Genomic DNA, 27,364 nt, shown 5'->3' with positions numbered 1-27,364 from the left:
GGTTCTAAAACTCCAGTAGGCACACTTCCTTTTCTTTTTTTTTTTTTTTTAACTCATAAAACACTTTGCTTCTACAGTAGATATGGCATGTATCACCCACTGCCTTGAATTACAATTACAGTTCTTGTACAGTAAGTACAAATTTCACAACCATAAAACTCCGGTGTGCAGAAATGTAACTTTCCTTATTGTTTCATAATTGAGCTTAATTTAGCTCACACACCCTCATTTCCGCTAATGGTGGAGAACTTAATCTTGCCAATTTCGGGTGATTCTGGCAGTCCTGGTTTAAAGTATGGGATCTTTTGCAGGGAATCAGTTCAGGATTCCAAATCACTTTCCCCCGGGGGTGACCTATGGGCCTGGTGAGTAAGCAGACCTTCTGGTCTAGGCTAACCTCTGACTGTGGAGGGCAGCAGCCCATGGCCGGTCCTTGGAGCTGGTGGCCAGCCCTGGCTTTGTCCTTGCCCATCCCCCAGTTCAGCTTCTGCAGACTCAACCTGGTTCTCTGTTGGTCTCCAGCTTGGGCTGCCCCGTGGTCTCTGGGCTCCCTTTCTCTTCAGGTATGCCAGCTGTTGACCTTCAGCTGCCCTTGACATCCCACTCCAGCATCTGGGGACTCCCGGGTCTTTCCTAACCTGCAGGAGTGAGGAGTGAGGGGCAGGGTCAACTCAGCCTCCCCTCTGCCTAAACCAGCTCTGCTCCCCCTTCTCAGCCCCAGGAACCACTTGTCAACTTGACTGGACCAAAGAATACCCAGATACTTGGTTGGACATTGTCTGTGGGTGTGTCTCCAGAAGAATAAGCCTTTGAGTTCATGGGCTGAGTCAAACTGGCGTCTTTCCCCAGGTGTGTCCAGTACGCTGAGGGTCTTAATAATATAAAGAGGAAGGAAAGACTGTGTGTGTGTGTGTGTGTGTGTGTGTGTGTGTGTGTGTGGTATTTATATCTCTATCTGTAAAGTCTTTATCTCTGTCTCCTGTCTGCTTGAGCTGGGACATTGATCTTTAGTCCTTAGCACTCCTGATCCTCAGATTCTCAGATCTTCAGATCAGGATTCAAACTTACACCATCCCTGTCTCAGGCCTTAGAACTATACCACTGACTTTCCTCATCTCCAACTTGCAAATAACAGATCATGGAACTTAGCTACATTGTTGCATGAGTCTATCTATCTATCTATCTATCTATCTATCTATCTATCTATCTATCTATCTATCTATCTATCCATCTATCATCTATCTACCTATCTATCCATCCATCATCTATCTATTATCTATCTATCTATCTATCATCTATCTACCTATCTATCCATCCATCATCTATCTATCTATCATCTATCTATCTATCTATCTATCTATCTATCTAACCATCATCTATCTATAATCTATCTATCTAACCATCATCTATCTATCTATCTATCTATCTATCTATCCATCATCTATCTATCTATCATCTATCTATCTATCTATCTATCATCTATCTATCTATCTATCTATCTATCTATCTATCTAACCATCATCTATCTATCTATCATCTATCTATCCATCCATCTATCTATCTATCTATCTATCTATCTATCTATCTATCTATCCATCATCTATCATCTATCCATCCATCATCTATCTACCTGCCTATCCATCCATCATCTCTCTTTCTCTCTCCATCCATCCATCATCTATCTCTCTACCCATCATCTGGCTGTCTGTCACCACCTATCTGTATGCATAGGTCTCCTGTTGGAGTTGTCTCTTTGGATACCCTGAGTGATCCACCACCACAGGCTCACTGCAGCTCTTCTTGATCTCAAGGAGGTGCGGGGCTCACTCCATCTCACCTCTCGTGCTGTCCCCTGTGAGCCCAGCAGCCCCTGCACAGGAATGCCGATTGTTCTCACTGTGAGCTGTGGATTGATTTCTTTGCTTAGGCTTGCTCTTGATTTCACTTGGAATACAATAAAAAACCCTTTTCTCTCTCACCTGCCTGAAGCTTTAAGCTGAAAACCTTGGTTTCCAGACTGTGACTCTCTTCTGGATTCTGATTGGTTCCGCAGCTTCCAGGGGCAGAGTGGACTGCTTGCTGGGGGCCTCTGGGGGTCAGCTCTTCCCTGCAGCCACTGACCTCCGCCTTGCAGTTCTGTTTCGGGGGAGGGGAGGCTGTGGGGTGAAGAGGAAACTGAAAAGAAGAACTTCGGAGGAGGAGGACCGCTTGTGGGAATCCACAGCATGGTCTGGCTCCAAGGGCATCACGGCTGTTTTTCCAGGGTCCTGTTCTTCATGTGGAAAGATCACGCTGCCTCCTCTGCTGTCTGCCTGACACCCTCGGGGGCCAAACGCGGCCCTGTCTACTGAGAAGCACAGCAGCCAGAGGGTGTCCCTTCAAGTGTAAGTGCTCCTTTTCTTTAGCCACTTGGCCCTGGTGATTGTGGTTCTTTTAGCAGCTGAAAGTTGGCCCCAGTGCTTTTTATTAGCAGCCTTCTCATCCAGGAGCTAACAGCGAGGTGGCTGCAGTGTCTCTGGGTGAGGTGGCCTCTGTGTCTGTTAGGGATGTGACCTCTTCAGTTATCCTCAGTGTCTTGGGTTCAGTTGTGACTGCCAAGAGGCTGTGTTGAAGTTCTAGCCCCCCTACCTGTGACGGGGACCTTGTTTGGAACAGTCTTCATAAGTAAAGGATCAGCTCGACGAGGGTGGACCCTAAACTTAAACTGGTCTTTTTAAGAGAGGACACAGGCACAGATGCGCAGGGAGAAGGCCATGCAAGGGTGAACGCAGAGATTGGAGTGGGCCATCCTCCAAGGTGAGGTGCACAGGGCGGTGTGGGCTGGAGCCACCAGAAGCTGGACAAGGCTGTGGAGGGAGCCAGGCCCTGCTGACACTGGACCACAGAACCCCCCCCACCGCCCCCACACACCCAGAGCTGTGAGGTTTTAATCCACTGTTTTAATCCACTGGCTTCTACTTCTTCACTACAGAACCTCTAGGAGACTAGGACCCCCACCCATTGGTGACCCCCCTTGGTCAGACGTCTTGAGGGTGGCACTCTCCTCTTGCTGGGCTTGAGCTCCCAGCAGCTGTGGAGCTTCCGATGGCCAGAGCTGTGCTCCTTATTATCCCTCTCCTGGGACGGATGAAGCTGCCTCCCCCAGGAGGCCTTGCAGCTCCTGTGGTGGCTCACTGGTGGCTCACTGGCCGATTTGGTGTTCCTCTGCTTCCGGTGGGACCAGCTCGGTGGCGCAGTTGGTGCTCTGCTCTGGGGCTCTCCTGGGAGGCAGGCTGAGGGGCTCTCCAGGAGAGGCCTTGTCCTCGTCCCCTGTTCTGCCCTGTCCTGCTTCCCTTCCTCTTCCTCTAGGAAGTGCTATAGCACTCTGTTGTCCCCTGTTCCTGAATCCCTGTCTCAGGTTGTGCTTCTTGGGACGCTTCTCTGAAGACAGAGCCTCATCACAGGATGAGGCCCCAGTGGGCTGTGATGGTCCAGCTTTAACCCCCTGGGAGTCACCCAGAGAGCCTGGGAACTCCGGAGAGTCAGTCTGGGGTGGAGCCCAGGAGCTGGCATTAACAGACTCCCAGAGCTGCTGCTGCTGGTCCCAGGACCACGCCTTGAGACTGGCTGGCCTGAGCTCGTGGGTGGGTGGGCTCTCCTTGGGTCTGGGCAGGACTGACCGCCTGAGGGCAGGTGGACTAGGAGAGGTTTGGGGAAGCGAGTTTCCATGTGGGGTTTTTGAGGTTGGGCAAGGAAGTGAAGGGGTCTGTGTGGTGGGCTGGGGATTGGGAGGTGTGACTTCAAAGGCGGATTCCTGAGCCCTACCCCTTGACCTGTGTCTAAGCCTCTAGAAGGGAACAGCTGTGGACAGAACTCCAAAGAGCTGTTTATCTGGAAGTCTGTGGGAAAGAGGAGTCCCCAACACCACTCTACCAGGCACGAGAGACACAGCTGGACTCAGAAGAGAGAAGGGGGTACTGTCACGTGTGCCTGTGCACACTCTTGCACCCGCAGCAGGCACAGGTGAGCCCCTGTGTGTGCAGATGTGCACGCACACAGATGTGGTCACAGTTTCTTGGGTGTCTTCTGCTTTCCCGGGCAAGACAGGCCACCACCAGCAGCAGTTTCCAATACAACATCCAACACTCACCTGGGCCTGGATTTGGTTGGAAACCTTCACTCCATGGTGCAGGAACCTATCCTTGTAAGATGTCTCTCATCTCCTCACTGTGGTTCCTGCCTCGCTGTCCTGCCCTGTGACGTCCTTCTGCAGCCCCTTCCTCTCTGCCCCTTCTGTGTGGGCCACGCAGAGCGGAGCCTAGCACCACCTCTGCTTTTGCTGCTCTCTTTGCCTCCGTGAGCAGGTGCTTCGTGACTGTAGGTACCCTACCTGACGGACAGGGGATCTGAGTTCTCGCTGGAGCCTCTGCCTCTCAGCATGCCTGGCTTGGGCTGCGCTGTGCCGTCTGCCAGCAGGTGGCAGGATGCCCATCCTGTTCACATCACCGACAGGTTCCAGGTAACTGCAGCACCCACCGCCCCCCGGGCCTCCCTCTCTTGAATAAGTTGCGAGGGCGGGGGGAGCTTAGGTCAGAGGTGAGTTAATCCTGTTCTTATTTCCAGAACATTCCACCCTCACTCTGTCTGAGATGCTGCTCTATTAGACATTCTCTGGTTTCCTCCTCATGGCAGTCCCGCTCCTCTCCGCTCCTCTCCCGGCCTCCGTGGTACCTGCTGGAACCAGTTCAACCCGTGTTTGCATCTGCAGGTGTGAACGGAGCCCACCCAGCCCCTTGGCCAGGTGGAGTCCTGACCCTGGCAGCTGGAGTGGTGCTGCAGACAGGTGCCTCCCTCTGGATGGTGACAGCAGCTCTCGCTGCAGGGAGCTGCCCTCTGGGGAGGCCCCAGCCACTGGGTGTCTCATAGAGGGCACAAAAGGCCAGCACCTGAGGCGAGGGCACTGGGCCTGGGTTTCACCCCAGACCTCCCTGGGCATTCCCCAGGCCCACACCCTGGCTGAGCGCCTTCCCTTGTCCTGTTCTGCCCCTGGCCTGGCCTTCCCCAGGAAGCTCTCCCTCAGTGTGTGCTGGTCTCTGAATCCTCGCTCAGACTCCAAGGACCCCAGCAAGATGGTGTGCCTGGAGCAAGCGGCTGTGTGTGTGTGAGTGTGACCTCCCTGAGGAGCTCTACGCACGCACGCTCCCCTTGGTTGCCACGCACTGGCATCTGGCACCTCTCCCCGTGCCCTGCACCAACCCAGCCTACCTCTGCCATCTGTGTCATCTGGGGGCAGCCATTTCTCCAGTGATAACAGGTTGCCTCGTCCTCGGTGAGACACAGACAAGACCTCAGTGGGCGTCCTTGTACGTGGCCCCTGGGCCTGGAGTGACAGTCCAGAGTGGAACCTAAATCAGGGCTGCGTGAGTTCTGGGGCGGCTCCCTCCTTCACAGGCCCCGCCCCCTCTGTATCCCCTCCCAAGCCCCACCCTGAGGTTGGTTTTCCACCACGGTTCTGCTCTTTTCTCCACACCAGCAGCTTTCAGCATCTCTGTGTGTACTTGCTGGCTGCTGCCCCTTTTGCTAACCACTTACTGTTTTTTTTTTTTAAATAATTTACAAAACTTCTTTGTTTATTCTAGACATTGATCCCTTGTTGTTTTATACAGTGAAAATAACTTCTTAGAGTGGACCATCTGTCTCCTTTCCTTGTTTATGGCTTCCTTCATTGAGGGGAAATCCTTAAGAGTGACTGCCGTATGCTCTCACTGTCACATGGGGATTCTGATGAAATAGCTTATTTATATTTTGCTTGGCTTTTGTCACAGTCCCCCAATCAGGACACAGGCATGAGTCCCCAGGGGGCTGTGTCAAAGGACAAAATCATGCTGCCCTTTTTACTGACCCATAAGACCCTACTTCTGCACCCTGGGCAGCTCTTCTGTGATCTTGATTCTCTTCTGAGCTTTCCAGGCCCTCCTGCGCTGTGAGCACGGATGGGTCCTCCCCCTGAACCCTGGAGGCCCCTTCGTTAGCCTGCTGAGCTGGCCCGGCACCGCAGCGAGAGCAGCGGAGGGCCAAGCACTGGCAGCCCACCTCACAGGGACTTCTGGGCTTCCAGTGTCTCAGTACGTCCCCAGTCAGGCTCGCTGCTCTTAAGTGAGCAAACGACATGGGAGCTAATGCCCAGATGGACGGACACTGTGCTGTATGGCAGATCTGTTTCCTGAGGGCCAAGAAGCAGAGTTGATTTAGTGGGTCCTTTGGAGGTCCCTGGGGGTTTACATTGGGGAACTGGCCCTCCACGTTGGCTGTTTGTGTTCCAAGGAGGGAGAATTGAAGGATGGCCTTGGTTTCCCACGAGGATGACTGTGAGGAGCCCACAGAGTGGTTTCTCAAGGTGGTGGGCGCAGATCCCCGACTGGCATTGCCACCAAGCCTGGCATCTCTCAGCCTGGACTGCTGCCTGGATGAGACTCTGCGGGCTTTTTCTGTAGAGCCAGAGTGTAAACACTTCAGGTTTTGCTGGTCATCTGCTCTCTGCCACAACTCCTCTACTCGGCCAGCATAGTGCAAAATCAGCCAGAAACAGTGTGTGCATGGGCCAGGTTTCAGTAAAGCTTTATTGATACAAACAGACCAGATTCGGTCTGTGGGTTACAGATGGCCAAACCCTGACCTCTGTTGACCCCTGTGCGTATGGTGGGGCCATGTGCTGCTACTTTCAAAGGGGTTTTGATGTTCCCTAGTTGCTTTGGAATGGCTTGAGGAAGACTGAGATCACAAAAACTAGGTGTAGCAGGATTCCAATAATATCTGTGACATAAGGATTCTATCTAATACATAATGGAGAACCCAGGGCAAGATTTAAAGTGGGAAGGGGTGTGGGAAGCTTCCCAGAGTGGAATTAGTTTTGATTCAGACCAGCCTGGGCCCATAGCCCAGGGCTGGCTCCACCGTCACCAACTCAGGTAAGATTTTCATCACTTCCAGTTGGGCCTAGTTGGTCAGAGGGCACAGAAGCTGTTCCTATGTCTCCAGGGTCTTTACGGACACCAGTGTGAATGAGAGAGGGTCGAACACTAGACCAGAGGGTCAGTGACTTGTGGCCACAGGTCCAATTCAGTCCACTCCTATTTGTGTAAGTAGGTTTATTTGGAACACAGCTGTTCCAAAACAAAAAAACCAAAAAACTCATGTCATGCCAACAAAATACCCAAGATTGGGTGATTTATAAAACCAAAAATTCATTTATCATAGAAATTCAAGGAGCCAGTACTGGGCATCTGATGAGGGTCTCCTGTTGCCTGCTATGTGAAGGAGAAGGTGGACAGGCGGGGACAGGCCCTGCATCCTCACATGGCTCTTAGAGAAGGGCCAGCTGGTCCAACGATGCAGGGAGCCTTTTATAAGTCCTACCCATGAGGAGGGCCTGGTGGCCCAGTCACCCACAGAGGCCCCACCCCTGCTATCATCACACTGGCAGCTCTTGATGTTTGGAGGGGACTCACAGCAACAGCGATGGCCCTCTGTTCGTGCACTGCCTCTAGATGCCTTTGGTGGCACTGGCAGGGTGGAGCAGTTGTGCAGACACAGCACGGTCCTCAAAGCCTACAGTGTTTGCTGTGCAACCTTTTGCAGAAACATTTGATGACCCTGCTTCAGAGCCCTAGGGAAGGAAGGGGTGTCATCTGCTTAGGGAGTGTCCCACTTCACCTTTGCACCCTCCTCCTTTTTGCTGCCTGGAAAATAAGTGTCACCTGGAACATTAGTGTAATTACTGATTTCTAGCAACCTACAGTAAGGAGAGGGAAAAAAGAGGTAGGACTGGAAAGAGCCCGAATCTCTGAGGATTGTGCAATTTCCCTCCTCTGTGAGACTTTTAAAAAAATCCCACCATCTTGCTTATGTCGTTGTGTGGGGTTTCTGTTACTTGCAGTTGAACTGAATCCTAACATACCCTCCTTCCACCAAGGTGACATCCTTGGAGTAACAGAAGGTGGAGCAGTGGGTGTGAAGGAGGTGCAGAAGAGCCACCTCCTCCCTGCCTTGCTGCAAGTTGGAAGGGCCACACCGCAGATCCAGGGACCAGAAAGCACAGGATGTGGCATCCACCACAGCAGCCTAGTGCTGAGCTCTACCAGAGCCAAAGCCTCCGTGCAAGTCGCCCCTCTTTTGGGTTCAGTCAGTCAGTTCTAGTTAAAGAATTTCTTGAGAAGCCTTACCAGCAACTTCTGCTTTACCTTGTTATGAGTTGGACTGTATGTCCCCGAAAAAGCTATGCAGATGTCCCAGTCCCCCAGTGTCTCAGAAATAGGGCCAAGGCAGGTGTGTGTAGTTAAGGGAGGTCACCCTGATGTAGGGATAGACCTGATCTAGTGTGACCAGTGTTCTTACGAGAAGGCAGCCATGTGAAGACAGAGACACCCTAAAGCACCACACCCCAGTGGGGATGGACGGGAGTGGGGTGCTGCCAGCTAGGAAATGCCAAAGACAGCTGGCCACCAACAGCAGCTGGAAGAGACAGGGAGCGTCCCCACACAGGTCCACCAGGGACCACGGCCTGCCAACGCATTGGTCAGGGACTTCCGGCCTCCAGAACCACAAGACAGTACAATTCTGTGTTTTAAGCCACAACATTGTTATGGGTCCCTATGAGTCACCCCAGGGGCCACGTGCATCACAGGGAGACCGAGGAGTGTCATTTCCGCCCATCTCTGCGGTATGGTGGAACAGGAGGTGGGTGGGGCAGGGCAGCCTCTGCTGCCGATGTTCTGGGGCACCTGTGCCCTGAGAAATGGCTGGCAAGGGTCGATTTTACTGTGGTCTTTCCCTTTAGGACAGACGTTATTCTCATCCTTTTGCAAGTCATGAACCCTGAGTTTACTTCCAGGCCTTCCTCATATCTATTGTGTTTCATGAAAAAGAGGGCGGACCCTAACCTTTCATGCCTCATGTTCATAGCCTTCAAATGACTCTCAGTTGCCCAGGAGGGACACCGCCTTAGCTCCCCAGGGATGCCGACAGGCTACCCGAGGCATTGAGCTCAAGGATGGTTTCTATAAGTCGGGCATCAGAGGCAGCAGAGAAGACCCTCCTGCAGCTCATCTCAACTGAGATGGACAATGAGATGTGATGACATCACCTGTTGGGCTGATGATTATGACTGATTCAAGTAGATGTCAGTTTTGTCCTCTAGAAATTCAAGGTGAGTTTGATTTCCCACATCAGAATAAGATTCAAATGATATCGACCAAGAAATTTGACATGGCCAGGGCTTCCCTTAGTAACTCAGACTCATTGGAATGTTCATTCTCCTTGGTTCAACATGGAGACATGGAAGTTTTATACCAGCACAGTTCTCCAGATAGTCGGAAACCAGCCCAGTAGGTGTGTGGGCATGCTTTATGGATTTCCTAATGCAAATAAGATTTTCCTTTTCTTCAAATATTTTTGTTTTAATTAATTATACATGACAATAGAATGCATTAATGTACTTTGATATACCATACATAGAAGGGATTAATTTCTCATTTTTCTGAGTGTACATGTTGCAGAATCACATTGGTCATGCAGTCACATATATACACACAGTAATAATGTCTGTTTTGTTCTACTATCTTTCCTATCCCCACATCCCCTCCCCTTTTCCCCCTTCACTTCCCTCTACCTAATCTAAGGTAATCTTCCCTAGTGTCCCCTGCCTTACTGTGAATTAGCATCTGCATATTAGAGAAAACAAATTCGGCCTTTGGTTTTGTGGGATTGGCTTATTTCACTTAGCATGATATTCTCCAACTCCAACCATTTACTGTCAAATGCCATAATTTCACTCTTCTTTAAAGCTGAGCATATGCCACTGACTATATACACCACATTTTCTTTATCCATTCATCTACTGAATCTGTTGAAGGGCACCTAGGCTGGTTCCATAGTCTAGCTATTGTGAATTGAGCTGCTATAAACATTGATGTGGCTGCATCACTATAATATGCTGATTTCAAGTCCTTTGGGTATAAACCAAGTAGTGGGATAGTTCGGTCAAATGGTGATTCCATTCCCAGTTTTCTGAGGAATTTCCATACTGCTTTCCATAGTGGTTTCACCAATTTGCAGTCCCACCAGCAGTGTATGAGTGTGCCTTTTCCCCCACATCCTCACCAACACTTATTGCTGCCTGTATTCTTGATGATTGCCATTCTGGCAAGAGTTAGATGAAGTCTTAGAGTCGTTTTGATTTGCATTTCTCTAATTGCTAGAGACTTTGAACACTTTTACATATATTTGTTGATCAATTGTATTTCTTCTTCTGTGAACTGTCTGTTCAGTTTCTTAGCCCCTTTATTGACTGGGTTATTTGTTTTTCTGTGTTAAGTTTTTTTTATTTCTTTATATGTCCTAGGGATTAATGCTTTATTGGAGATGCATGTGGTAAAGATTTTCTCCCAATCTGAAGGCTCTCTTCTCACTTCATTGTTTCCCTTGCTGAGAAGAAGCTTTTTAATTTGAATCCATCCCATTTATTGATTTTTTATTTTACTTCTTGAATTTTTTGTTAAGGATTTTTGTTAAGGAAGTCAGATCCTAGGCTGACGTGGTGAAGATTTGGGTCTATTTTTTCTTCTATTAGGCACAGGGTCTCTGTTCTAGTGCCTAAGTCTTTAATCCACTTTGAGTTGATTTTTGTGCAGGGTGAGAGAGGTTTACTTTCATTTTGCTACATATGGATTTCCAGTTTTGCCAGCACCTTTTGTTGAATAGACTATCTTTTCTCCAGTGAATGTTTTTGGCACCTTTGTCTAGTATGAGATAACTGTATTAATGTGGGTTTGTTTCTGTGTCCTCTATTCTGTACCATTGGTCTACAAGTCTATTTTGGTGCCAATACCATGCCATCTTTGTTACTATTGCTCTGTAGTATAGTTTAAGTTCTGGTATTGTGATACCTCCTGCTTTGCTTTTCTTGCTAAAGATTGCTTTAGCTATTCTGGGTCTTTTATCTTTCTAAATAAATTTCATAATTGTTTTTTCTCTTTCTATGAAGAATGTCATTGAGATTTTAATAGAAATTGCATTAAATCCGTATAATGCTTTTGGCAGTATGGTCATTTTGACAATATTAATTCTGCCTCTCCAGGAGCATAGAAGATCTTTCCATCTTCTGAGGTTTTCTTCAGTTTCTTTCTTTAGGGTTCCGTAGTTTTCATTGTAAAGGTCTTTCATCTCTTTTGTTGGATTGATTCCCAGGGTGTATTTTTTTTTATTGTTGTTTGTTTGTTTGTTTTTTGAGGCTAATGTGAATGCAGTAGTTTTCCTTTCATGGATTCAATGCTGATGTATAGAAATGCGTTTGATTTTGGGGTGTTGATTTTATAACCTGCTACTTTGCTAAATTCATTTATTAATTCTAGAAGTTTTCTGGTGGAATTTTTTGGATCTTCTAGATATAGAATCATGCCATCAGCAAATAGTGATAGTTTGAGTTCTTCTTTACTTATTTGCATCCCTTTAATTTCTTTCTTTTGTCTAATTTCTCTGGCTAGAGTTTCAAGGATGATATTGAATAGAAATGGTGAAAGAGGACATCCTTGTCTTGTTCCAACTTTTAGAGGGAATGTTTTCAATTTTTCTCTATTTAGAAAGATGCTGGCCTTGGGTTTAGCATATATAGCTTTTACAATGTTGAGATATGTTCCTACTATCCCTAGTTTTTCTAGTGTTTTGAACATAAAGGTGTGCTGTATTTTGTCAAAAGTTTTTTCTGCATCTATGAGATGATCATATGATTCTTGTTTTTAAGTCTATTAATATGATGAATTACATTCATTGAGTTCTGTATGTTGAACAAACCCTGCATCCCTGGGATGAATCCCACTTGATCATGGTGCACTATCTTTTAAATATGTTTTTGTATGTGATTTGCCAGAATTTTATTGGGAGTTTTTGCCTCTATGATCATCAGGGATATTGGTCTGAAGTTTTCCTTCCTTGATGTGTCTTTATCTGGTTTTGGTATCAGGGTGATATTAGCCTCATAGAATAAGTTTGGAAGGGTTCCCTTTTTTTCTATTTTTATGGAATACTTTGAAGAGTATTGGAGTTAATTCTTCTTTGAAAGTTCTATAGAACTTGGCTGAAAGTTTTCTTGGTTGGTAGGCGTTTGATGGTGTTTTCTATTTCATTACTTGAAATTGATCTGTTTAAATCATCTATGACCTCATATTTCAGTTTGGGTAGGCCATATGTGTCTAGAAATTTGTCAATGTCTTTGATATTTTCTATTTTATTAAAATGTAAACTTTCAAAATAGTGTCTAATTATCTTCTGTATTTCAGACGCTCCATTGTGATATTTCCTTCTTCATCTTGTATTTTAGTAATTTGCGTTTCTCTTTGTTAGCATGGCCAGGGGTTCATGCATTTTATTTATTTATTTTTCAAAGAATCAACTTTTTTGGTCAATTTTTCCAATTGTTTCTTTTGTTTCAATTGAATTAATTTCAGCTCTAATTATTTCCTCTCTCCTACTGTTTTTGGTGTTGATTTGTTCTTCTTTTTCTAGGGTTTTGAGATGTAGTATTAGATAATTTATTTTGACTTTTTATTCTTTTAATGAATACACTCAATGCAATAAAATTTTCTCCTAGTACTGCCTTCATAGTGTCCCAGAGATTTTGATATGTTGTATCAGTATTCTCATTTACCTTTAAGAATATTTTTATTTCATCCTTGACTATCCATTCATTATTCAATTGTGTATCATTTAGTCTCCATTTGTTACAGTAGCTTCTATTTTTTATTTTATCATTGATTTCTAATTTCATTCCATTGTGGTCTGATAGAATGTAGGATATTATCTCTGTTATTTTTGTATTTACTAAGAGTTGCTTTGTGGCATAAGATAAGGTCTATTTTAGAGAAGGAGCCATGTGCTGCTGACTGAGAAGAAAGTGTATTAGCTCATTGATGGATGAAATATTCCATTTATGACTGTTAAGTCTAAATTATTGATTGTATTATTTAGTTCTAGTTTCCTTATTTAGTTTTTGTTTGGAAAATCTGTCCAGTAGTGAAAGAGGTGTGTTAAAGTCACCCAGCATTATTGTATTCTGGTCTATTTGACTCTCAAAATTGAGAAAGATTTTCTTGATGTACATAGATGGTCCATTGGGCATAAATATTTATAATTGTTATGTCCTGTTTATATATATTTCCCTTAAGAAGTATGAAATGTCATTCTTTGTCTCTCTGATTAACTTTGGTTTGAAGTCTACTTTATCTGAGATGAGAATGGAAACCCCTGCTTGTTTACTCAGTTCATATGAGTGATAAGTTTTCTCCCATCCTTTCACCTTCAGCCTGTGGATGTCTTTGCCCACGTGAGGATGAAGCAAGTAAGATTTTTATACTCAAGAAAACCATAAAGTTTGCTTATCCCCACGATCTCTAAATGATGCAGTCAGTTCAATCTACTATAACAAAGTGCCAGAGACCAGATGGCTTATGAACAATGGAAACTGTCCTCTCACAGCTCTGGAGGCTGGGTGGTCCAAGATGAACTGGTGAATTTGGAGTCTGGCAAGGGTTGCTTCCTGGTTTATAGATGGTGCTTCTTACTGTGTCTGTCCCACATGTCTCACATGGAAGGACCCAGGGGTCTCAGGCCTCTTTTATAAGGGGACTGACCCCATTCAGGAAGGCCTCTGATCAGTTCTCAATGCTCCATATGAATTTTAGGGGGGGCACAACATTCTAACCACAGTTGAAAACTCTCTTCAGTCTGAATGTGTTAAGACTGGTAAGGAACACTTTCTTTTCAAATATACCTAGATTTTTTTCTTTTGCTTTTCTGGGTTGTTGCAAACTGACTTGAGAGTAACCTTATCCCAGTGTTTCTAAGCAAAGAAAATAAATTCACACATAGGAACCCAGGGCTTATTAAGGTGGTTCTGTTGGAAAACCACCAGGGGGCGCTGTGAAAACGCAGACTTGGGCACGGACCTGCTGAGTTGGGTTGGGGGTGATGCAGTTATTTGCTTTTTAATGAGCATGTCAGGTGCACAACTGGATTAAAGTGCATTATCGCCTGTGTTCCAGGTGTTTTCATGTGTTATCTCATTTAATTCTCTAGCAACTCTGCGTGGGAGGTATACCTAGCCTTATTTTATAGATCTGGCAACTAAGGGTTTTGCTCATGAGATGCCTTAAATCCAGGGTGCTTGTAAGAGGTGAAACGGGGTTTTCAAATTTACATTTGTCTATCTACAAAGCCCTCAGTCTTAAGACTGAAATCTGCAGGAGAGCAGGGAAGGGTAGAAGAAGCAGTTTTCTTTTAGGCAATAAGGCAAGACTGCACTGGCTGGTGGGCACAGCTTGGTTTCTCTCAGCTGAAGAATAGAGCACTTACTTGCCTAGTGCAAACTTGTTTGTAGTCTGTATGGGTCATGAGCCTCCATCAGCTGCGGTAACAAGCATCTTCAGAACCTTAGTGCCTTCAAATAAGTTCATTCCTTGCTCATTCTACATGCCCTTTTTTGGGGGGGCGGGGAGGGTCTGCTCAACCGAATCTTTCTGGGGCCTCCCAGGGCAGTGTTATTGGTCCAGTCGTTTGGCAGTTGCTGGGAGATGAGAGAAGACGAGCTCTCAGGAAGGTCTTGAACTGGCAACCGCATGCTCCTTTGGACTCTAGTGATCAGAACTAGTTCCCTGGCCCCACCATGCCCACGTGGGAGCCAGAGACATAAACCTATCACGTTCGGGGAAGTACTAATGAGGACGTATGACCACTGCAGAGCCCCTATCAGGGATGAGATATTAAAATTTTGATATTTTATTCATCCTGAGTTCTTTTGTTCACATTCATTTTGAGTTTGCAAAACATTGCCTCGAGACATCATTTGTCTTGATTACTGAGCTCTTTGACACTCCCATAAAGTTTGCACCCAAGTCCTGCAAATAGAGATAAGATAAAAAATATGAGTTTTGACTGAACCTTTGTTTTTACGTAACAGCCCTGAAGAAAAGCAACACTTACAGAGAGGGAAGGGGTAGGTTGACATCTACATAAATATTGACAGAAAAGGAAAACAGTGAGAAACACGGTCTCACAGAAAAGAGGAGACAGAAGGCAGCCCATTGGAGTGGAGATTCCCAAGGTACATGCTGCTCAAAATCTTTGTTTTATCAGCACCCGGTACAAGAGGCCTTTTGTGCACAATTTCCCTGGTGTCTCTCCAAGTACATTATGAAGACAATTAAAACCTGTATCCCAGACCACAAAGCTTCTAGTGATTGGGTGAAGGTTCATCAGTGTGAACTGAATGAAATAGCTTGTTCAAGTAAAACTGATTGGAATCTTGGGGAGCAAAGTGGAGATTTTGGCCTCCAGGCCTTGCTTCTTTCCTTAGAAGCATGGTTGTATAGGATTTTTTTCTAAAGCATTACTGGAATTCCACAGAAGCTTCTTTGAGATGCCACAGAAATTGATTTTGGTAAAGACCTGGGATATGTTCCATTTATTGAACTGTAAATATATAGCATTTTAACTTATTTTGATACTCGGTATGATTTTTCTTTTAACCGATGTCTCTCACATTTCGTACTTCTGTGGATTTCCTGTGGGGGTGAATCTATAAAATTGACCTGGATTCTCTCACAGCAGTAGGATTGATCTCCTCTTCCTTTTCTTTTCCTCTTTGTTTCTTTTGGTCTATGGGCCTTGTAAAACACGTCTGTGGACTTGCCTGATAAAGTTGAAAAGAGAACTTCTTCAAAGGCCAGCATTAGTTGTTAAATGTGTCTCGACTTTGAACATCAGAGACATGGGCCCCACCTGTGGGGTGAGAGGCAGACCATCTTCTGGACCACACCCTTGCTTTCATCTTTGGTGTTTTTGTTTTTCAGTAAACCCCAACATCCACAGAGTGTACCCACAGCAGATATGGCTGCTAGCTAATTATCTTGACAATGAGGAAAGGCCTCTTCCCAAGGCTCTTGATGGATGATGTGCTGTTTTTCCAAATGCTGTGAGTTATTTGAAATCAGGCTTTCTGGGAATTTTTCACATGATTCTCTTCTGCATTTCCAGAAGAACCACTTGGCAACACTTTGCTATGGCGGGGAATCATTTAGCGCTACATTAGTAATTCACAGCTAGTGGGCTCCCTTCTATTGCCTCCCTGGGGATAATTAGGGTCTCGGAGAGGTGCAGATTCAAATCTGTTCCCTGGGATTCAACTTGCAAGCAGGGAGCCTGGCTGGCTCTTGGAAGAAGAGTCATTAAAGTGATAATGGCAACTGCTGCTCTCAGAAGGCTGTTACAGGTACAGAAAGAGCCTAAGAGGGGAGATTTTGTACTTGGGTTACCAGTAACCAAAGCATGTGTCACTAACACACACCTGGGCAGGTCTCCTTTGCTCCAAGCTGTGATAAGCCCCGGCATGTAAGGTGCACCCAGAGCCCAGGGTCAAGCGGAGCCTGAGGTTCACCTGGGAGTGCCCCTTTGCTCACCCCACCCACCTTCCTGAAGGAACCACTGGTGCCCAAACCCTTGCTCCAAGCTCAAGGCTCCTTTTGGGAAACCCAGCCTCAGCCAGATGTTCCAGGCAAAGGAAGAGGGTACGAAGGCAGTTTCATCAAGTATCTTTCCCAAGGCTTCTCTGGAGACTTCCACCACATGGGTGGAGAGAAGGTGGGCAGGCTGGCCATGGGCTACTGAACTCTCCTTGGCTGGTGTCCTGTGGCCCCAGGCTCAGCAACCACACACAGTGGGTCCTGGGATAATTTGACACCTTTGCTATAGAGACAGGAAAACCTTCAATGGTGTGACTTTCTTGTATGCAGTTAATTTGGAGGAATAAAAACAGAATCAGCCATCTATTTTAGGGTAAGATGAGTAGACACCTAGGCCATGGAATTCTCCAGGGTTTAAAGTATCAATTCTTCCATAGTCACGCCACCCCCCCCCACACACACACTTTCTTCTTTGCTCACTAACTTAAATTTGGCTAGAGTTTTATACTTTGTGTGAGGTTCCGTGTAGATTCAGAAGCAAATTTATAAAAATTCTGTGAAAATAAAAAAAATCAGTTGGCGGTTGAAACCCTGCAAAAACCCTTCCATAAAAGCCATTCTGCACTGTGACTTCCCTGATGGAGGGTCAAAGGCTCCCAGTTTCAGGAGAAAGTGCATCCGGCCCTTCCATGGGAGCCTCTCTTACTTTGGGCTAGTTTAATCCCATGAATCTCAGTTTTCTCAGATGCAAAACAGGAGATAATTAGGCCTCTCATGCTGGGTGGTAGGAAGGAAAGAGAGTTCTCTAGCAGGGAAAGCAGCACATAATAAGAACTTAATAAAAGGTAAACATCATTTCATTATCATCAGGCAAACTTGGCCAAACAAAGACCTGAGTTCTGGGAACAGGGAAGGGAACACTTCAGGAGACAATGGGATGTTAAAAAATCTGCCTCGGAAGAGCTACATATTCCTCAAGTCCACTGTAGAGAGAAATCTGCACGCGTGGATGTGGTGGTGAGGACAGGGGGACCACCAAGAGCAACGGGGGCATCGAGGAAACCGGGCAGCAGAGTCCAGCCGCGCTGGACCAGAAGGGTCCTCTTGTTTTGTGTGACCTTCTAGTTTTCGAAACTATTGGAAAAGCGCAGTCTTGGTCAGAGATGCAGGAGGAAGTGCCGGTGTGTTGGGTGCACCGACCTCACAAGGCCAGGACACGGGGCTGTGGCTGTGGTCTCGCCTCCTTCCTTCCTGCTCTCATTCAACCTGGTCTGCAGTCGGAGATGGGTATCTGAACAAACGGATTATTTTATGTGTCCCTGTTTAGAGATATAGGGTGAGTCTTGCTTTTTTGGGCTGGAGGCAAGAACAGTAAAGACTTGGATGATGAAAGGCTGCAGAAGGAGCTTTGTTCACCGTGTGATGTGCTGACGGTTTTAGAAGCTGAGCTGAAATTAAAACTCTTGCACAGACATTGCCAAATGCACTTTCCAGTCCTCATGGAGAATATCAGAAGAGAATTATTGGTGGAGTGAATTTTTTTTTTTTTTTTTTGCAAATTTTTCTTCTGATCCCCTTTTAGGCACACCTCCTACTTTTTGTGCTACACAAGAACCGAGCCTTTCTGGAAGGAGACGCTCCAGAGAGTCACACATGCTTGCTCTATAGGGAGAAATTTCCAATCACTTAAATTCCCAGGCGAGAAGGTGGGGGGGGGGAGGGGGAGGGGGAGGGGAGAGGGAGAGAAAGGGAAATAAATTAATCTCCCAGAAACCATAAAAACCCATCAATAGAAAGTCTGACTTTTTAAGCTTCTCTTTTTCCTAGATTCCATTTTTTAAAAGCACAAGTCAAAAACTGGTGCTTTGAAAGGAATATTTTGCAAATGAAATTGAGAACTCCTGGGGTGTTTACACATCTGCCTCACTGCCCCTGAGACCATGTTTTGAATGAACTGTGCAGGTATTCCATCTCTGGATAATTTTACATTAGGGCAAAAGATCAGTTACAGTTAGTGCCGCCAACTGGACAGTTTAAGTCCTCCTCAAAATGGTCACACCATCGAATTAAGAGTCGTTGCAGGAAAGTCCAATAGCGCAATTCATGCACACTTGGAAATTGCCACTATTTTTCGAGAATGTTGAGTAAAAATGATAATAAACCAAGGAGATCTCAGTTTGAACACAGAGGTGATTTTAGTTGATGTTAAAAAACAGCCTCATTAAAACTCACCTTTGCCCCCATCATGGACACTGGCCCAGGTTTGAATTGTGGGTGTTGATTTATGGACCTGTATAGGGTGGTTTCCCAAGCACAGAAATTGTATTCAGCAACAGAATTCAGTCCCTGAATTCCAAAACTTTCTGGTCCAGAGTCCACTAAATGTCAGTTGGGGAAGGAGTTGGAGCATACCAAGAAACTCCCTGGTGAAACCTGAGGGGCAGGATCTAGCAGGAGCTGGCCATGGTGAGCACTGGGTGCCTGCAGGTACCTTCAGGTACCTGCAGCTGCCAAATACCCGGTGTCACTAGAGCCCCCAGCCCTACACAGAGCAGAGAGCTGGTCACCCTCTTCCAGTCCAGATGCTTCCCTGGAGCCAACCAGTTACCTCTTTCCTGCGTGTCCCTCTGGACTGTGTCCCACACGTGGCCCACACTTTTAACACACGTGGAAAATGCTGTGCCTGCTCTCGCACACTTGAACTGTTCAGTTACTTGATCTTGAGGGTTCCTCTATCAGTGCATCCACTTTTATCTCATTTTCCAAAACTCTTGTTTGGTTTTCTGTTGAAGGGATGTGCCACAATGTATGTAAACTCTCCTGTTTAAAAACAGGAGTATGTAGATTGTTTTCAGGATTCAAGTTTTTGCTACAATGTAAATCGTCGTTATACGAATATTTCTTTTCCAAAATATTGTATACTGGCAGTTTGTTTTTGGTGATTTCCATTCCATGGTATAAATACACTACAATTTATTTTTTCTCCTGTAGCAATTTCATTGTTTCCTGTTTGGGGCTTTTATGAATCAAGCTGGAGTAAAACTGCTGGGTCATGTTTGTGTACGGTCAGCTTTAGAAGATCTTGCCAAATAGCTCTTGAAATTGTTTGGATAAGCATACTCCCCGCCAGCACTGTTGGAGAGTTCCACTTTCTCCACATGTTTGCTGGAGCATGATGCTATCAGAATTCTCCATGTTAGCCATTCTAGGTGTGGAATAGTATTTCACTGTAGTTTCCATTTGCATTTCCCTGATCACTGATGAGTTGGATGACTCCTTGGATAGCCACTTGGTTATCCTCTGAGTGAGCTGCCCAGTCACGTATTTTTCTGTTGGTTACTTGTCCTTATTGATTTGAAGAATTCTTTGCATATTCTAGATACAACCCCTTCACATTGCAATTCAGATTGCAGTGTACGGAATGTGTCCTTCCCAGATGCAGATGTTGAAGTCCTAGCCTCCTTTATGATAAAATTAGGAGGGAATTAAGTAGTGAAGGTGGATCTGAAATTAGGGCCTTTGTTAAGGACACCCCAAGAGCTCTCTCTCTCTGCTCTTTGCCATAGGAGGTTATAGTGAGAAGGCAATTTGCTGACCTTTATGCCAGATTTGAAACTTCAGGTACCTGCATCTTGGATCCCCAGCTTTTAGAATTGAGGGAAATAGATTTCTATTGTGTATAAACCTCCCGATGTATGGGACTGTGTTACATCTGCCGAGTTGACGGGGATGAAGATGTGTGCATTGAAAATATCCTCCCTCTCTCTGGATTCCCATTCACTCTCTTAACAGTGCTTTCAAATGAACAAAGCTTCTTGATTTTTAATCAGTTTATCAAAACTTTTCTTTGTAGTCAATGTCCCTTTTGGTCCTTTATGGATATTTTATGAAATTTTTGTCAATTCTAAAGTCAGGTGAATATTCTCTTATGCCATCTCCTAGGTGTAAACTCACCTGGAAATAATTATTGTCTATGATGTGGGGGAACAAGATTTGTTTTTAAAGTGACTACTTAGTTTACCCAGCACCATTTATCAGAGGGAGCCTTTCAACCTTTCTGACATCTGCATGATTGGAGCAAATCGATACCATTGGGATAACTTTTTTTTTTCCCCCAACCCTGTGCTGAGGATGGAACCCTGGGCTCTGGGCAGGCCAGCAAAGCACTGTACCACTCAGCTCCATTACCAGTCCCTTAACTGTGTTTTCATCAGAATAAGCCTTGAGAGTAGTTTGAGTATATTCGCTTGTGCCCGTCCATGGACAAAGTGCTAAGCAAATCTCCTCTCCTTCTTTCCAGGTTTTACAGGGAAAGGATGTTGTAGGGACAGATGAGGCAAGACACGGAAGAAAGTAGGAAACAGTTTTATTTGTTGCAGCTGGGTTCAGAGGGCACAGCTTTTGCTGTAATCAATCAATCCCCTGAACCCCGAGTCCAGGGAGTTTCAGAGTTTTATACCCAGTGTGTAAGGGGAGGGGCTCAGAAGTTCACAGTCTGCAGAAGTTCACATAAAAGCAGCCTTTTCTCTCACTGTTCTGGACAAGTTAACCCTTCAAGGACAACACCTGAGAAGGGGAGAGCCTCTTCTTCCCTTTCTTTCCTCCCCCTGCCAGCTGTTACCATGGAGTCCAGTTGTAAATTATCTTAGAAATGTAGACATCTCTGTGAAGTCCAGCTCAAGCCCAGAGGCCTTGTTTGCACATTTCTTCAAAGTACTATACTGGATATGTTTGTGAAAACTAGTAAGGGGGTGTCCAGCACCTGGAGTCCTGGTATCTTCTTGGCCAGTGTCCAAGTAAAACAGAGCGACATGAAAATAGGAAGTTTATCTATCTATTGAACTCTTTTTCAGAGACTCTTTCGCTGACAGTGCTAAAATCAGCCATGGTGGAGATTTCTGGAGAAGCCCAGTTAAGACTTTTATGTGGAGAGGGGGTGCCACTTCAAGGAGGCAATCAAAGCTTTTGGGTGGCACACCCTGGGATGGCTTCAGGGGTGGCCTGGTGGAGTCGGGGCCCCTCCAGGGGTTGGTCCATTTCTATCACATTCTTCTTCCTGTTCTGTCTCAGGGTATTTCTCCCTGGCTGCTCAATCTATGCTTCCCTGCAGTTCTCAAAGCCCCATCTGCTCTCCCTCCCCTTGGTCGGTTCTGACACCTCTCTTGGGACATCCTCTCCCTGCTCGGGATTACTCCCGACACCTGACATCTTCTAGAAACCTCTCCTGACCACATCATCCCTCACGGCTCTTGCTCACTCCTACAGCTCCTATTTTTTCCTGAATTGCTGGTTCTGGCCTTGGTATCATTACTAAATATTTCATGGATGCTTGTCTTATCTCGCAAGCTAGAGACCCAGATATGCAGGGGGTCAAAGCGCCTCTCTTACTCAAAGCAGTTGCTCCATAAATATTTCATGGAGGACGAAGGAAAGAGTGGGCGGGGGGGGGGGGGCAGGGAGTGCAGGGCCCCAGGAGTGCGGGCCCCGGGGTCTGAGAAGCACAGGCAGGGCTCATGGTCACTGGGGGTCAGACTGCACCCTGCCTTCCGTCCCTCAGGCACATTCTGGGTGCCTGGTGCTCCTGTGCCCCAGAGTTGGGGTCTGCTTATTGAGAACTTCCTTTTTCTGTTTGAACTGGAAAAGACACCCTTTCATGGGAATAGCGAGGGAGTGCAGGATGAGGAGGAAAATCAGTTCTGAGTCAGACTTTTTTTTTTGGTCTGTTTTGTTTTAATTGAAAATGGAAGAGCTATGACTGACCCGGTCCTTGAATCACAGAACAAGCCTTCAACCAAAGAAGCTGTTGGAAGAGGAGGGACACAGACCAGCCCCTCGGGGCTGCTCAAAGACACGCTGTCTGCATAGGTAAGTCAGAGCACCTACAGGGGGGGACAGATGTTAGTTAAACCAGACCAGTGCAACGAGCCCTCAGTGGATGTCATGATTCATGCTTGCGCTGGCTGGCGCGTAGGGAAGAGCCGTTACGTTGCAGGTGTGCCAAGGTCTCAGCTTGGCCCCAGAAGAATCAGGAGGCACCACACACCTTCGTAGGTTCAAAGAGCAATTCTTTATTCCCGCTCTCACACCGCCTCCACACAGGTCCAGGGCCGTCTGCCCGCACCAATCACCTACTCCACGAGGCTCTCTCCAAATCCCATTTTAATCTCACGAGAACTCAACGGGAACAAGCAGCAGGAACACCCTAATCCCAGCAATAATCTTCAACCTCTAACTTCCCTAAAACCCATTATCTTAAACTGGCAACGCCTTAAACTCAAGGAGCCGGTTACTTCCTCAAACCTGATCAGCTCTAAACCCGGATCCGCCTTGGTCCTTGAGCAAGGTCACCTTATTAAAGCATGCATGCAATGTCCCATCAATGTCCTCTAAGCAGCATGGGGTACGCTTGGCAAGGAAATTTCGATGCGTCATTCCTACTTGGTAATGGCCCTCAGCATCTGGCCCTCAGCACAGGTGAAGTGAGACAAATGTGGGAAGACATTCCAGTCATTTGGGGGATTTTTGTCACGGATTCCAGACAGATGATTTTGGAGTTCTGTCCTTGGGTCTTGACAGATATGCTCCACTTAGCTTCCCCAAGGTTTCTAGCAGAATGGAAGGAGTGATCTGTAGGTTTTTCCTCCCTATTTAAAAACACTTCCCCAGACTTGAAAAGTTGAGAAAGTAAATATTGCCAACTCAGCCTTCGCTGCTTCTTTTTTGGTGACTTCTAAGGAGTATGCAGTGTAAAAATAAAGCCCATGGTCTGGTTTTGTGGGTGACTTGAATCAGGCACAGTCACCCATCTGCTAATGATGGGTTTGCCACTTGCTACAGGCACATTCCAAGGAACACATCAATCCTTCCTGCCTGGATATCCCTTAGGTCCCAAATTGTATGGCATCATGCATTCCTGATGACAAAAACTCAGAACTCGAGATCCAGTGGCCCAAGGCTTCAGTTCCCCCAGTTTTCTCTGAGAAGGGAGATGTTTAATCCCGTGAGGAACCCACCCTTGACATCACATCTCCATCTTCCCGGACCGAATGCCCGGCCCAGGAAGTATTGCTGAGAACAGGTCTGCCAAGAGGAGAGTGGGCCTGTGAATGAAGAGAGCCCACAGAGCTGGCTGCCGGTCCCAAAGGTTGATGGAGGTCAAGGGTTATGCTTGGGTTTAGGAGCCCAAGAGCCCTCAGCTCCTGCTTCTTCATACAGCCTTGGGGCTGGGGCCTCCTCCCTGATCCTGGCCCAGACCCAATCATAGCCCAGGCAACAGATGCCATGCACCTCCTGCCAGCCAAGAAGTTCCCCAAATAGTGCCAAATATGTGCTAGTGAGATGCCCTGCAGGCTGAGTGTTCCTAACCAGAAATACATAGGTGTATTGGATTTGGAATTTTGAGGGGTATTTTGGAATATGTGCACACACATACAGAGAATTCTGGGGACAGGTTGCACCAGATTCACTTATGTCTGACATACATAGCCTGAATGTAATTTTATACCATATTTTTAGTGTACCTATGTTTTGACTGTGACATAACACGAGGTCTGGTATGGAAATTTCCACTGCGGTGTCATGTGGACGTCCAAAAAGTTTCGGATTTTGGAAATTTCCAGTTTCAGATTTTCACATTGGTTTCATGATCTCTTTTTGTTATGTGTTTTTGCAGTACTGAGGGTTGAACCCAGGGCTTTGCGAATGCCCGGCAAGTGCTCTGCTCCTCGGCTGCATCCCAGCCCTAGATTTTCGTACTGAGGGGAATGTGCAACCTGGAGTCCCAGTTTTGAGGCAGACCTGGCTGTTCATGATCTTCAGCTACAGACTCAGCACAGAGTGCCCGCGGTGCCCCTTGAGGTGTGTCAAGGACGGCTTCAGTTCCTCAGCGAGGATTTCCATGGGGGCAGGAATGTTTGTCTGGTCCTCAGTTACCTAAGACATATGAAGGGAGTTTCTGGAGTGGGATAAACTGAGGGTGGGAGTGGACCTACCCTGAGGAAAACATCTTTGTTTCAAGGAGAGATTCTGCAAGAAAGGGAAGAAGAGAACCTCTCTGGACCCCGACAGGTCATGGCCACCATGCCCCATACTTCACAAGCACTTTCTCACGTGAATCCTTGCAGCAGTCCTTATAAAACAGGTATGATTCCCATGGGTTGGTGGAGAAGACTCAGAGAAGATAAGTGTCTTATGACTGTCAACCAAGAATAAGATCAGTCTCGTCAACAGCAAAGAGTATCACATTCATTTGGGTCTAATTAGGATTGCAGTCTGGGAAAACACAGATTCAAGCAATTTTGAAAAGGTCCTCCAAGATTTTACAAAACAGTGGCTGTATTTGCAGCTTTAAACCTCAAGGGGGTTCTGAGGTTATGTCACTTGTTGGTCAGGAGCTATGATTGTATGGATTAAGCTGTCTTTAAAGAAAGGGATTGTGTGTGCTCTCAGTTGCTGTGTGGTCTGGGGAAAAGCTCCTTGTACAGAAGGTCAGCAGAAGTTAATACACAATGTTTCAGAAAACTGCTCTTTGGTCCAGTTTGAAGATCTGTGAATAACACATGTGTATATGTGTGCCTGGAACACGGCTCAAAGGTCAGCTGCAGACATTGTCCTAGACCAGATTTAACAAATGCCTTATAACTCTATTTTAAGTGCCCCGAACCATTGCTACTCCATTTTGATTTTCTTTTGTGCCATTTTTCCATTACTGTGTCAAAATACCTGAGATAATAAACTTAAAAGGAGGAAAGTTTTATTTTGGCTCAAAGTTTCATAAATTTTGTTCATGGCTGTTTGACCGTGTGCTTTGGTGGTGGCACATTACGTCATTATAGAAGCATGTGATGGAGGAGGGCTGTTTACCTCATGGAAGTAGGGAAGGCAGGGTGTTGGGGAAAGGAGAGATGAGAGAAGAGGAGGGGCCAGGGTCAAATATTCCCTTTAAGAGCATGTCCCCAATGACCCAACTTCCTCCCATTAGGCCCCACCCCATAAAGGTTCCACTACCCCCTATAGTGCCACAGGCTGGGGACCAAGTCTTTAACACAGAGTCTTTAACATTCAAGATCCAAACTAGTATTTCTTTTAAATGACAAAGACCCTACCCTTGATCCAGCTTTAATTAGGCTTTCAATCCCTCAGGGTCCTGTCCTGGTCCACTGAGTCAGGTTTTAATTAAGAATTCCGCTGGGTCAGTTAATGAAAGTCCCCACCCTTGATATCTGATCCCCCATCCCCTACCCTCAACATCTTACCAGCCACCTGGCCCTCAGCCACAGTCCTGTCCAATCCCTTAGTTTGGATGTTCCTCCTCAGTTATTTTCCACCCACTGACCCCTGTTCCCCCCTTTCCTGTAAGTCTCCTTGTACTTACTGATTTACAAGTTAAGCCCCACCTCCTTGCCCTACGGTCAGCTCCACTGTGGGTCCCTTAACACTCCGTCTTACCCCTGTGAAATTTTTTGCTTAATAATTGCACAGCCAGGAGCAGGTGGGGCTGGGACTGGAACTGCTGCAGGCCTCCAATCCTGTGCTCTGCACCAGGCTGCCCTTGTGGTGCTGTTGGAGCTCAGAAATGACACCCCCAAGACTGGCACTCGGACATGCTCAGAGGCCTTATAGGATACTCAGAATCAAGGTCCCTCTGATCTTAGGTATTTCTTCCATTCCAAGGTCAGGGAGGGCCTCTCCCGGGAATTTTCTTATCTGCCTTAAGACTGAACACTCATTGTCTTTCATTCCCTTCCTAAATCTCCTGTCTCCCACAGAGAAGACTCAGCCCCCTGCCCCCCCTGGATGAACTGGCACAAGACGACTAGATTGTAAGTGTTTCGAACACAAAAAAGCATGTGAGGTAATGCCTATATTCATTCATTTATTTGATTTAGCTGTTCAACTATGGGTAACCGTATCAAAATACACCAGAAATACAGACAATTTTAATTTTTTAGATTAAAAATAAAATAGAAACAAAACAAAACAAAAGTTCCGGCATTCTGGTTCCTGTTTCTTCTCACCTCCAAGACACCCAGAGTAAGTGCAGAGGAGACAGGACAGAGCAAAGTGCTGAGAGCTGCTTCTACAGATCTGTGCCCCCGGACGGCTATAAGGGTGAGCATCATTTAACTCCATCATTAAATGACCTTCAATTGCTCCTTCTCTTGTGGTCTCAAGAGCAGAAGGACTCCCGGGAAATGGAGTGAGAAGGGAAGCCCTGGAGACTGACAGCAAGCCAAGGGACGCGGAGAGAACCCAGGCACTGGAACTTTCTCACTGACCGTCCTTCCTCAGATGCATTCTGCTGTGGAAATGGAAGACAGGACCCTGCAGTTTTGACTCGTCTTTAAAGATTTCCTCATAGGAAGTGGTTCCCTTTCTAATCCAGATCTCAAAGGTGTGCTCTTCAGAAAATCTTCGTCTGCTCCCATTCACACCTTTGGATCCGGTGGGTCCCGCAGGGCTGGTCTCTTCCCCAGGGACACTGGATGTCTGCGGTTGTTAAGAGGCAAAGGCCCAGTCATGGGAGCGCCAAGTTGGGCTGATATTAACACACATCCCCGTTCTCTCTAAAGACAGGTGCTTTTCTTGATTGAGGAGTCAGGACCCTTTCTCGACTCTGGCACCCATCACTTACCGCCTGCATGGCACCCGTCACTTAGCGCCTGCAAATCAAGTCTGTGCAGCTCCTTCTCCCTCCGCAGCTGGGTTGATCCGTCTGACTATTCCATTCATTAGGCATGGCGTGAGGGAAGCGCACACCTCATTGCTTTGTGGCCCCTGCCTTATTTCCCCTCTTCTGGTCTGAAGAGAACTAATAAACCTCTATCTTCAAATTTCCAGAGGAGTGCTTTCCGTAGAGCTGATTCTTGAATGCTTTG

General features: G+C 46.3%; 1 protein-coding gene across 11 annotated transcripts in view; it reads left to right on the top strand.

Moving 5' to 3' along the window:
- Positions 1-27,323, top strand: part of Ankrd33b (ankyrin repeat domain 33B) — a 255,262-nt gene extending 227,939 nt beyond the window's left edge. For 3 of the 11 annotated variants that reach the window (XR_013424401.1, XR_013424362.1, XR_013424397.1), the window contains 7 exons: positions 2,264-4,498; positions 4,603-9,184; positions 14,987-15,130; positions 15,879-16,000; positions 22,235-22,352; positions 24,160-26,140; positions 26,255-27,323. The gene's annotated coding sequence lies outside the window, so the exon portion shown is untranslated. The remainder of the gene's footprint in view (positions 1-2,263; positions 4,499-4,602; positions 9,185-14,986; positions 15,131-15,878; positions 16,001-22,234; positions 22,353-24,159; positions 26,141-26,254) is intronic. The other 8 variants (XR_013424365.1, XR_013424379.1, XR_013424373.1 and 5 more) reach the window with 8 other exon arrangements.
- The last annotated feature ends 41 nt before the right edge of the window (positions 27,324-27,364 follow it).

This window comes from Ictidomys tridecemlineatus, chromosome 1, assembly GCF_052094955.1.
Source record: "Ictidomys tridecemlineatus isolate mIctTri1 chromosome 1, mIctTri1.hap1, whole genome shotgun sequence".
NCBI lineage: Eukaryota > Metazoa > Chordata > Mammalia > Rodentia > Sciuridae > Ictidomys > Ictidomys tridecemlineatus.
This window is presented reverse-complemented; position numbering and strand designations above follow the sequence as displayed.